Genomic DNA, 12545 nt, shown 5'->3' with positions numbered 1-12545 from the left:
ACTGGCTTTTCCTGACCTAGACAGAGAGAGAGAGAGACCTTTGTGGCCTTTGAGAGTTTGGACTTGAATTACTCAAGCAGAAATTATCTGACTAAAGAAAGAAGAAAGGAAGAAAAATACTTGTCCTCCAAACCCTCTGATTGTCTCTGAGTCACAGTTGTGACTAGACTGACATTTTCCAAAACCCTCATAATCCTTCCTTGTAGATTAGGGACAAAACTCATCCCTCTCACCTCAATTCCCATCCTGTCCTATCTTTCCCAATAAACCTCCTTACCTGAGAAAGAGAACAAGAGTAAATCTTCTCTAAATCTCACAGTTCACCTTTGAGTTACATAGAAAGGTGGCTGACAAACAGGGGGGGAGGGGAAAAGGGGCAGGAAGGTGTAGGTGGAAAACTGGGAGGTGAAGGGTGGCATTGAGGGAAAAAGAGGGTAGGAATATCTTGATTAGAGATCAATCGGCAATCTCAGAGAGTACCCGCTCTAGCAGCATCCCTCTATCTCTTCATCTCTGAAGTAGTACTTCTATCTCCATAACAAATAGGCATCCTGAAGATTCCCCTTAGCAGCTCCCTAGTCTGCAAAGCCAGTGTACCCATTTAGCACAACCATAAATAGTTTACACAGATTATATTTCTTATTATACTATCTATCTATCTATCTATCTATCTATCTATCTATCTGTCTGTCTGTCTGTCTGTCTGTCAGTCTATCTATCCATCTATCCATTCATCCATCCACCTGTCTATACCTATCTATCTATATACCCATCATCTATCTATCTATCCATCATCCATCTATCTATCTGTCTATGTCTATATATAGGTATATATATATATATATATATATATATATATATATATATATATATATGTATGTATAAACCATATATCTTTTCACCTAGATAAACATTTATGGGAATAATCTATCTGCTTTGAAGAAATAGGAAGACATATATGAGCAATATTAATTATCACACAAATGACTGAAAAATAGAATACAAGATCTTATTGTTTATTTTTATTTATATAAAACCCCATTTGGTTAGGTAGAATGAAATATCTCTCTTCCAACAAACTGCCTCCAATGCATACATCAAAACTGAAAATCTTTAACACCACAGATAACTTTGTTCAACAGTCTCTGGATATGTGCAGGGCAAGTGACTTGCCAAGAGTCTCATAACCAGTATGTGTTGGAGGCAGGGATTAAAACCCAGGCCTTAAGGCCATCTCTATCCACCACTCCATGGTTCCTCGTGTATGACCATCATCATCCTTGTTTCTTTGGGAAACGAATTCCGAGATCTAGCTTGAGAAACTAGGAGCTGGTCTGTTCTTTGGGCAGCAAACAATCTGAAGCCTGGGCCCTTTCTTTCTCTTTTCACCTCCCCCTCTCCCTGCCACCATCATAAGGCAGACAGGGGTAGGGGATGGGGAGAGGGCCAGGAAGAGGCTCTCTCCCTCAGGTGTACACCTGCATGAGCAAACAGAACACCAAGTTCTTTTGGCCATAGTCTTCATTTGTCCCCTCACAGAGGAGATAAACTAAGATAAAACCAATGAGCCCAAGGCAAAATCGTGGTCAGGGAAGTTTGTCTTTAACTTTCTATCTTTCAGCTTCCTTCCCCACCTCCCCTTTAGGTATCAATGGATCAGGTGATGAAAATATTTGAAGGAGTAGGGAGAAGAAGAGTTGTTCCAGGAGGCCTTTTTGTTGTCCTTGAATTCATATTATGCCTAAGGCTGGCTCTGGAAATATGCCTTCTTCAGTTTGGAAGTCTGAGAGAAAGGAATGTATGTCAGAAAGAACACTAAGGCATCTTGAAGGGAAACTCTTTCTCTCCCAAACTTTCCTTATCTTGGGCTTCTGCCTCAAGGCCCCAACACACTCAAGAATTCTGCCTCCATCCAGGAGCCAAACCTAGAGTAGGACTTTGCCCCAGGGCACCAAATACCCAGGGGTTTTCAGCATCCTCTCCTTCATTTTCCTCATCCATCCCAATCCTTAGCTTGGAAGCACAATAGGTTCAACCTTCTCCCAGATAAAAGCATATATCTAAAGCTGGAAGAAATTCCAATGGGCATTGACTCTAACTCCCCCCATTTTATAGATGAGGAAACTGAAATCCAAGGAAGTTAAATGACTTGCTTAAGGTTACTTAATGAAGGCAAGTGTCAGAGGTGGAATACTGCTTTCTGCCATAGGAATTCTATCATGCCCCCTGCCAAATGTATCTATCACCTCCCTTCATTCTTCTCCTGGGTATTATCCAGGATGTGGCTAGGTCAGACTAGGGTGGATTGTCCTATCTGCTCTCTGCTCCTTTCCAATTGGATTAGTCCCAGGTGCCAGGATTTCTAGTTTAGTTCTGATCCATTCCCTTGATGACTTCTTCCATTCCCTGGCCTACCATTCTGGACCTCAGTCTTCCTTTGTCTCCCCTTCTGACTCCTTGCTCCTAGGACACTTTGTCTTTTAAGTATAAGCATCTAGATGTAGCAATGATGGCGGTGATAATTTAATGGTACATGATATTAGACACGCTGAAGGTGATTGTGCAACTAATTGTGAGAAGCTGAAACAAACTAGAATTGTAATTTGGGTGCATAAAAGTAATAATTGTTATCATTGATAAGAACTGTTTGCTTATTTAATTACATCTAAGTGTGTGATTACCATATAGCATGATGATGGTTGTGGATAATATTAAAAGCATCACATTAACTTTGTTTTAAGTTTTATTTGATTATCACTGGAGCCTCAATTTGCATTCTTATGCTTCTTAGTTTATGTTACATGATCTTTTCATACCTTCTTTAAAAAGGACATGGGTTCCTGGCAGAGAAAGAAAAAGGGGAATCCTAAATTAATTTAGGGGAAGGAAGTACTGGCAGCTCCGTGATAGAATATATGTATATAGGTATTATCATCCTATATTATAATAGTTATAGTATTTATAATTATATATATGCATATTTGTAATATAATATGTATTTATAATAATTATTTAACATTTTTTGCCCTTTGGAATTAAGGGCTACATGTAGAACTTCTTATGTGCCAGGCACTATGCTAAACTAAATTTTAACTTATGTGAGCATCTAAGTGTCTCAGTGGATAGAGTCAGGCTTAGAGTCAGGTAATCCTGGGTTCAAAATTTGTGTCAGATAGTTCCTAGATGTATGATCTTGGGCAAGTCACTTAACTTCCATTGCCTAGCCTTTACAACTCTTGCCTTGAAATCAATATTTAGTATTGATTCTAAGGCAGAAAGTAAGAATTATAAAAAATAACAACAAGGATAACATCAGCCCTATGAGGCAAGTGCTTATATCATTATTCCCATTAAGGAAATTGAAATAGAAAGAGATTAAAGTATTTGCCCAGGGTCAAAAAGCGAGGAAGTGTCAGAGGCCAGATTTGAACTTGTCTTTTTGACTCAAAGCCCAACATTCTATCTACTGTATCACCTAGCTGCCTCTACCAAGAAAAGATGTCCAAGAGAACAATTACAGCCTAATATGTTTACTCTCCCATCAGGTCAAAATCTTTAGAAGATTAATCTACACAAAATGAGTGCATTTCCAATAAGCTCATTTTTCAATACTGGGCCACATTTGTTCTTATTAAAAAAAAATCCTTATCCTCCATCTTAGAATCAATACTATGTATTGGCTCTAAGGCAGAAGAGTGGAAAAGGACTAGGTGATGGGGGTTAGGTGACTTGCCCAGGGTCAAACACTTAGGAAGTCTCTAAGGTCATATTTGAACTTAGGATATCCCATCTCTAGGGTTAGCACTCTATCTACTGGGCCTTCTAGTTGCCCCAATAAGCCACATCTTTACCATTTCACAATTAACGGAAAGGATGTAGAGGATAAAAGATCCTACTGTGCCTATTATGTATTGATTTTGAAGAAACCATTTTTTTCAGTAGAAAAACACCTGTCAGACTATTTTACAACAAGGCATCTCTCATCCATATTCATTCATTCAAAATTCCTTATAAAATAAAGCAACACAAATAGCCTTGTTTAATTACCTTCTGATAAAAAAAAAATCAGCTGAGGAATAGAAGAAGGAAATGTATGCTAACCAAAGGTATTTGCTTCTGTGATGGAGGTAATCCAGTGTAGATATTAGGGTCACAAATTACTTGTAGGTGGTAAAGTTCTCTAGATATTCCTGTGTAGGGAGGGCATTATACTGATTGCATTAAGCCTAAGAACATAACAGAGGCTCCTAGAAGACATCGGTTCCCACTCTAAGGAATTTAGCCTAACCATCTACACAGAGAAGACCAAGTGGATCATAAGTATCTACTGTGTTTTGGAATGGACAACCTGTAGAACTGGGTCAAGGCAAGGGTTGACAGATAGGCAGCCAGAGTGTTCCACTGATACATTCTCAAAGTCTTTTAGAAATAGAGATAGACCTCTGGAACATTGGGTGGACCTTTTAGAGTCCACCCACTTATGGAAGGACATGGACAAGAGTTGCACAGAATGGACAGGCAGGGGTGAACTGCCATCTGAATCACTTGAAGGAACTTCTGAATTGATTAGATTGTAGATTCATTTGAGTACTTGAGAGGGTACTCCCTCCATCAATGTAAAGCCCAACTCTTTTCTGAGTTAATAAATGGTCTTTTTTGTGTGTCAAAAAAATGCCTCTGATAGCTAACCTTGTGATAAGTTTCTCCCAACTTAGACTTCCTACCTTTTTGGCTTAGAGTATATAGAGACTGTAGGATTTAAAGAATATCAAGTCCAACTCTCATTTCATTAAATGAGGAAATGAAAGTCCAAAGAAATTTAGGTGACGGGGCACATAGGTAGTAGCTGAGACAAGATTCAAATGTAGGTCTTTTAATGCCAAATATAATGCTCTTTCCACTATACCCAATACCTCTCCAAAGGCTTAATTCATTATCTTAAATCCAAAGTACTCATTTAAGTATATTCGTCTACAAAAACCATAATTACCTATTACATGGAAGCCAGTGCTTTTTAAAAGGTGACTTAGAAAAGTGAGCATCATTAATATATTATGCTGACCGCATGGCTGCCACCTTATCCAGGAGAAATTTTGCATCTTAATGAGTACCAGGATTTTAATAGCATTCACCATTCTTTAACTCTTATATAACTACTCATTATACAAGAACTATGAAAGAAAGTTTAAAAAAAAAAAAGCAAAGGCCATTTAGGGAGAAAGTAATTCTTAAAGAAAGAATCAAGAAGTAAATTTTGCTTTTCACTTACCTTTTTTTTTTGTCCTAATCTTCCAATTATGTTCTAAAGTCAACCCTCAATTCATTTGTGGATTTTTCATCATCAGATGGTGGGAACATTATTGAAGTCATTTGCTTCCTGAGCAATTCAATTAAAAAATTAAAATTATTAAACAGTTATGAAGTGGCAACTATGCATAAGGCCCTGTGATATTCTGGGGATTTAAAATAATTGGTTTAGGGAATTCCTGATAAGGAAGCTCCCTCTGCCACTGAAAATCAGCACCTGCTTTGAACCTTATAGTCTTAGGATCTAGCTTGGAAACTGAGATGTTAAGTCATTTCCCCAGTATTACTTAGCTAGTATGATTCAAAGGCAGAACTTGAATCCAGTTCTACTGAGAGCACCTTGGAATCCACTAAACTGAACTATCTTTCATATTTAGGGATATACAAATGAAAATCAAAACAGTCTCTGTTCTCTGTGAGCTTATATCCTGCTGGAAGGATACAAGGTGTATAAAAATAAATATAATGAAAAGTAATTTGAGGAGGGAGAGTAACTAAAGTAATTTGAGAAGGGAAAGCATTCTAACAAGGAGGAAGATATATGGGATCTGGCATATGAGTTGAGCTTTGAAGGCAGATAAAGATTGTGGTAGAGAGAAGGAAGGAAGGAATTCTAGGCATAAGAGGTAGCATATGTGAGTTCCTGGAAATGGGACATCATAGATCTAGAGTTGGAGAAACCTAAGGCCATCTTGTCCAGCCCTCTCATTTTACAGACAATTCAGATTCAGGGAACAGCACTGTTTGGCTGGGTTGTTCAATTCAAATGATTGTTTTTTAACCCTTACCCTCTGACTTAGCATGAATACCAGGTATCAGCTCCAAAACAGGAAGTGGTAAGGACTAGGCAATTAAGGTTGAGTGACTTGCCCAGAGTAACATAGAATTCAATGAAAATTAAAAAAATCAAATTTAAACTCACTTCAGTAATTACTAAGCACCTACTATGTGTAAGGCATCATGTTTTAAAGAGGAGATGGAACTTACAATGGAGGTAAAACAAATAGCAATAAGAACAACTAGAAAAATACTGATAGAAAGAAGAGGGATAGAAATAAGTGCAAAGGAAAGGACTAGGAAAAATAGTATGAAAATTTTATTTAAGAAAATGTCACTGTCATCTAGGGGGAAGTCAAAGAATGCTTTGTGGAGAAGATAAGCCTTGAAGTAGAAAAGGAACTTCAAAAGGGAGAGATGGAGTTGTGAAGAGTTCATTCTAGGAAGGGAAACAAGCATATGCAATAGTAGAGATTTTAGAAAGAAGAAAGAAAATGGAGGTGAAGACAGTGAGTAGTATAACTCTCATGGAACTATACAAAGAGGAGTAGTATGAAATAAAGCTAAAAAGCTGTGCTGGAGCCAGCTTAAGGAGGATCTTAAATGCCAGGGTCAATAGATTATATATTATTAGACTGTGGAACTTACTTGCTGAAGATTTTGGAGAAGAGAAACTTGATTAGAATGGCATCTTGGGAAGGTCACTCTGTTGGTGTGTAAAGTTGGAGTGGAGTGAAAGACAAAGGGGATGCTAGAAGAATACAAGGAAGCAATTATAGTCCAGGCACAAACTGATTAGGGTTTGAATTGATTGAGATAGTTACAATGGGAATGGAGAAAAGGAACAGATATGAAAGAGGTTCCTGGAACAACAGGTAGTATATGAGAAAACTCATTGGATTGTGAGGTGAGAGAAAGGAAAGAGTCAAATATTGTCCTGAGGTTATATCTAGATAACTGGAGTAGTAATGCCAGTCAGTCAATAAACATGTATTGATTGCCTACTCTGTTCCAGGCACTGTGCTAAGCACTAGGCTTACTAAAAGAGTCAAAAGACAGTTCCTACCCTAAAGGATTTCACAATCTACTGGTGGAGAAAACAAGCAAACAAATAGAATAGTTCAAAGGAGAGGGCAGTAGGATTAAAAAAAGGGATTGGGATCATTAGAAACAAGGAGATAAGGGAGAAGTTGTGAGAATATATAATATAATATAATATAATATAATATAATATAATATAATATAATATAATATAATATAATATAATATAATATAATATAATATAATATAATATAATATAATATAATATAATATAATATAATATAATATAATATAATATAATATAATATAATAAGATTTAAAGATAGAAGAGATTTTTAAAAGTCTGAAACATTTATTTATAGATGAGGAAATTGAAGTTCAGAGACTGTTTGCCAAGGTCATCTAGGTAGCAAAGTTGGGAAGGGCACCTAGATGGATCTATTTAGCAGCCAGCGGAATTCTGGGAAGAAACCATGGGCAGCAATATAGTTAGTCCAATGTACCATCTCAGACCCATAATATTGGCAAACATGACCAAAAAAGACAAAAAAATATGGCAAATACTGGAGTGACTGGTGAAAAAATAGGCACAGGAATGCCCTAATGATGATTGAGTTGGGAACTGGTTCAGTCATTCTGGAAAGCAATTTTATTTAATTTCCAATTAATTTTTTATTTGGTTTTCCATGTACCCTTACTGATCATTATTTTTATTGCCTTGTGATCTGAAAAGGCTGCATTTATTATTTCTGCTTTTCAGCAGTTGTATACCATGTTTCTGTGACCTAATGTATGGTCAGTCTTTGTGAACGTGCCATGTGGTGCTGAGAAGAAGGATTCCTTTTTGTCCCTATTAATTTTTCTCCATATGTCTATTAACTCTAATTTTTCTAAGATTTCATTCACTTCTTTTACCTCTTTCTTATTTATTTTTTTATTTGATTTATCTAAATTTGATAGTGGTTGGTTCAAATCTCCCACTAATATGGTTTTACTGTCTATTTCTTCCTTCAATTCTCCTAGTTTCTCCATTAGAAATTTGGGTGCTATACTATTTGGTGCATACATGTTGATTAGTGATATTTCCTCATTATCTAAAGTCCCTTTTAACAAAATATAATTATCTTCCCTATCCCTTTTAATCAGGTCTATTTTTGCTTTGGCTTTGTCAGATATCATGATTGCAACTCCTGCCTTCTTTCTGTCAGTTGAGGCCCAGAAGGTCTTACTCCATCCTTTAATTCTGACCTTGTGAGTGTCTACCCGCCTCATGTGTGTTTCTTGAAGACAACATATGGTAGGGTTTTGGATGATTCTAATCCATTCTGCTATTCGTCTACATTTTATGGGTGAATTCATCCCATTCATGTTCAAAGTTATGATTGTCACTTGTGGACTCCCTGGCATTTTGATATCCTCCCCTAATTCTGACCTTTCTTCTTTAGCTATAACCTTTTAAGCCAGTAATTTACTTTAAATCAGTCCCCCTAGTCCCCTCCCTTGATGTTTCCCTTTCTAGCCCCTCCCTTTTTATTCCCTCCTCCTCCCCCCTCTCCTTCACTCCATTTTTGTGTCCCCCCCCCTTGGTTTTCCCTTCTCCCTTTCCCTGTTGGATAAGATAGAATTCAAGATCCCAATGGATCTGGATGCTCCTACCTCTCAGAGTTGATTTCACTGAGAGTAAGGTTTAAGTAAAAACTCTCTTCCTCTCCTTCTTATAGGAGTTTTCTTCCCCTCCCCTTCCCATGTGTATCTTTGTGTGAGAAAGATTATTCTATTTATCCCCCCACTATTTCTTGGAGTATATCTTAGTACCATCAACAATTCCCCCCTCCCTTTTCCTTTCTATCCCCCCCTTTCTCCATATCATCTTGATGCCCCAAACGTTCCCTATGCATGATTCTTCTTACTACTCTAATGATGCATATAATTTTTGAGATTTACACATTACATTTTCCCCACATATTAATATATATAAATTGATATAAATGTAGTCCTTATAGAAGAGAGTTTGAATAAAAGAAAAAGATAACATTTTTCTCCTTTTCCTTTCCTTCATATTTACCTTTTCAGGTATTCCATGCTCTTTGTTTTTAAATATTGAACTTTTCCACAGAGCTCTGGTATTTTCTTTGCAAAAACTTGGAAATCTTCTATTTTGTTGAATGCCCATACTTTCCCCCCGGAAGTATATAGTCAGTTTTGATGGATAGCTGACTCTTGGTTGAAGACCCAGCTCTATTGCCTTTCTGAAAATCATGTTCCATGCCTTACGGTCATTCAGAGTGGAAATTGCAAGGTCTTCTGTGACCTTGATTGGCATTCCTTTATATCTAAATTGTCTTTTTATGGCTTCTTGTAAGATTTTTTCCTTTGCTTGAAAGCTTTGGAATTTGGCAATTACATTCCTGGGAGTTGTCTTTTGGGGATTTAGTGTAGAGGGTGTTCTGTGAACTCTTTCAATGCCTGTATTGCCCCCTTGTTCTAGAATCTCTGGTCAGTTTTCTTTTATGATATCTTGTATTATGATGTTGAGATTACTATTTATTTCTGACTTTTCTGGTAGGCCAATTATTCTCAGATTGTCTCTCCTTCCTCTATTTTCCAGGTCTATCACTTTGTCAGTGAGATATTTTATGTTATCTTTTAATTTCTTGGTCTTTTGGCTTTGCTTTATTAATTCTTGCTCTTTTGCAAAATCATTGTCTCCCAGTTGCCTAATTCTGACCTTTAAAGCCTGGTTTTCCTTTTCAGTTTGGTCAAGCTGTTTCTGTAGTTGCGTTTTTTCGTGCTTCATATTGTTGAGTTCCTTTTGCATTATTTCCCATTTTTCCTGACAAAAGGATTCCATCTTTTTGATCATGTCTGATTTAAATTCTTTAAGAGTTTGTGGAGAGTTTCCATTTCCTTTGGAGGGTTTTGGAGCATTTGCTTGTGTTTCCTCTTCTATCTCCTCTGTATTTTGTATTTTTGCTCCATAAAATGTGTCCAAAGTCACCCCCTTCTTCTTGCTTTTCTTGGTGTTTGTAGGTTTTTGTACTTCTGTACTGTTTGCCATCTCTATCTGAGTGAGGAGGACTGGCTTTTAGTGTATCTGTCTGATGGTCCGAGGCTTTATCCCCAGGCAAATTGTCCATTCTCCGCAGCTGCTCTGTCTTTCTGGGGAAGCCCAGGGTCTGTCCTCCCCTGCCTGCTGGCGTTTCAGGTGTTATTGCTCTCAGTTCCCTCCAGTTGCTTCTCCGCTGCCTTACTTCCACGCTCTGAGCCTGGCACAGCACTTTCTGCAAGGTACCTCAGTGCCGTTGCCAGCCCTGAGGTTTCTGTTCTTTCAGAAGACCCTGCACTCTAAGGGGGGGCGGGGTTCTAGCCTCCCTGAATTCTGAGGGCTCCCGATGGGATTAAGTTCAGCTGGTTTGGGCTGGATGAGCCCTGAAGCAAAAAAAAAAAAAAAAACACCTCTGCAGTCTGTGTTGGATGGAAGGACCCAGGCAGGGGGCTACAGGCTCCCCCGTCGTTCTCTGTTTCCCTGCCATCTGTGTTGGGCACCCCCGAGACTGGCTCAGGTTGCTTTCAAGATGTGCCCTTCAGAATAGCCGGCCCTGAGGCCCTTTTGCCAGCCCTGAGGTTCCCGCTGCTGCCACAGGCTCAGCGCTCTGGGTTGGGGGGGGGGGGGTTGGGGTCCTGGGACCTTCCTTCTGCCTTCCCCTTAGATTTGAGTGATCTAGGATTCTGGCTTTTGGGGAGCGTACCTTTTGATCCGAGTCCAGAAGGAGGGTTCCCCGGGTCTGTCCTGCTGTTTAGTTTGAATTTCGGTGCCCTAGGAGCATTCAGTTTGTGATCGGTAAGGAAGGGTTTTCAGAAGTCTGAACTTTTGCTGCCTCTAAGCCACCATCTTGACTGGAAGTTTGGAAAGCAATTTTAACTATTTCCCAAATGCTAAAAAAAATTTTCGTATCCTTTGACTCAGTGGTAACACTACTAGGTCTATATCCTGAAGAGACAGTGAGCACAAATGGAAAAATAGAGCAGCTCTTTTGGGGATGGTGAAAAATTGGAAACTTAGGGGGTACCTATCAAATAAGAAATAGTTGAACAAGTTATGGTATTTCTCCATATTACTGGAATGCTACTGTCTAGTTAAAAATTATGTTTGTTGTTCTTCAGTCATGTCTGACTACTGTGACCCTATATGAGTCTTTCTTGGAAAAAATACTAGAGTAATTGATCATTTTCTTCTCTAGTGGATTAAGAGAAATAGAGGTTAAGTGACCTTTCCAGAGTCACACAGATAGTGAGTGTCTCAGGACAAATTTGAACTCAAGTTTTCCTAATTCTACTATCTACTGAGTCATCTAGATGCCCTCTAGAATTTATGAAAGTTTTATAAAAACCTGAGAAGACATGTATGAACTGATGGAAAATGAAGTGAAAGAACAGGGGAAATAATTTATACAATACCAACAACCATGTAAAGACAAACAACTTTGAAGGACATAATCAACACAATGGAACCCCAATCAGTTCCAAAGGACTCATGATGAAACACAACCATCCCTTTTCAGAGAGAGATGGATTCAGATGCAGAATGGTGTGTGTGTTAGACATGGAAAAAGTGAGAATGTTTTGCTTGACTATATAGATTTGTAATGGTCCTTGCTTTTCTTGCTTTTTCCATTGAAAGTGGGTGAGGAGAGAAATGAAATTGGAAGTGAAAATGAAATTAAATTGAATTAAAAAATATGTTGTGGAGAATCACTAAAATCATGAAAGCCATGAGAACATATGAGCCTTTGTATCAGCCAATCATGTAATAAAAACTAACAGGGTCTGCATGATGGCACAGCTGCCAGCAATAAATCAAATTATTTAATAATCTCAAATCAACCAGTTTTTCTAGCCTATAAATACCAAGTTGACAAAAGACTGAAAATAGCCATTAAGTAAAGTTTGGAAGTAAATATGACCCACAGTAAAATTCTTTGTGTCTGGCCATTTGTTTCACATTGTGTGTTCATGGATGAGTCATTGAATGTTTGATTCAATATAGTTCATCACCCATGAACAACATGGTGAATTGTTTGCAAAGATATAGCAGCTAACCACTCTGTAGTCAGAATTTCATTGATGAAAGAGAGGTTAAAATTTGGTCAAATGTCTCAATAATTCAGTCTCTAAATGCTTTTTCTATAAATATTGAGCAGATCAAGCAGAACACAAGACTAGGTAGTTTAAAAGTTTACAGTTTTCTTTGTATCAGAACAGATAATCTCTATTCTCATTCCATGTGTCTATTTGCCCATCCAAGCCAGGTTACAAGAAACACATGTCTGGGACACAGCAGCTTTGCCGTTCTCTTGGGGAAAAGAAATTCAGATTTTCTAAAGGAAAAGAGAAGAAGAAAAAAGAGGAAATGGAAAGAA

General features: G+C 37.9%; 1 protein-coding gene across 1 annotated transcript in view; it reads right to left on the bottom strand.

Moving 5' to 3' along the window:
• The window catches only part of ALDH1A2 (aldehyde dehydrogenase 1 family member A2), a 186645-nt gene that overhangs the window by 146557 nt on the left and 27543 nt on the right, over nt 1–12545 (bottom strand). Inside the window, exon 3 of the mRNA XM_056809383.1 lies at nt 5270–5377. The gene's annotated coding sequence lies outside the window, so the exon portion shown is untranslated. The remainder of the gene's footprint in view (nt 1–5269; nt 5378–12545) is intronic.

The sequence above is a fragment of the Monodelphis domestica genome, chromosome 1 (assembly GCF_027887165.1).
Source record: "Monodelphis domestica isolate mMonDom1 chromosome 1, mMonDom1.pri, whole genome shotgun sequence".
NCBI classification, from domain to species: Eukaryota; Metazoa; Chordata; class Mammalia; order Didelphimorphia; family Didelphidae; genus Monodelphis; species Monodelphis domestica.
Note: the sequence above shows the minus strand (reverse complement) of the source record. Positions and strands in the feature narration are given on the sequence as shown.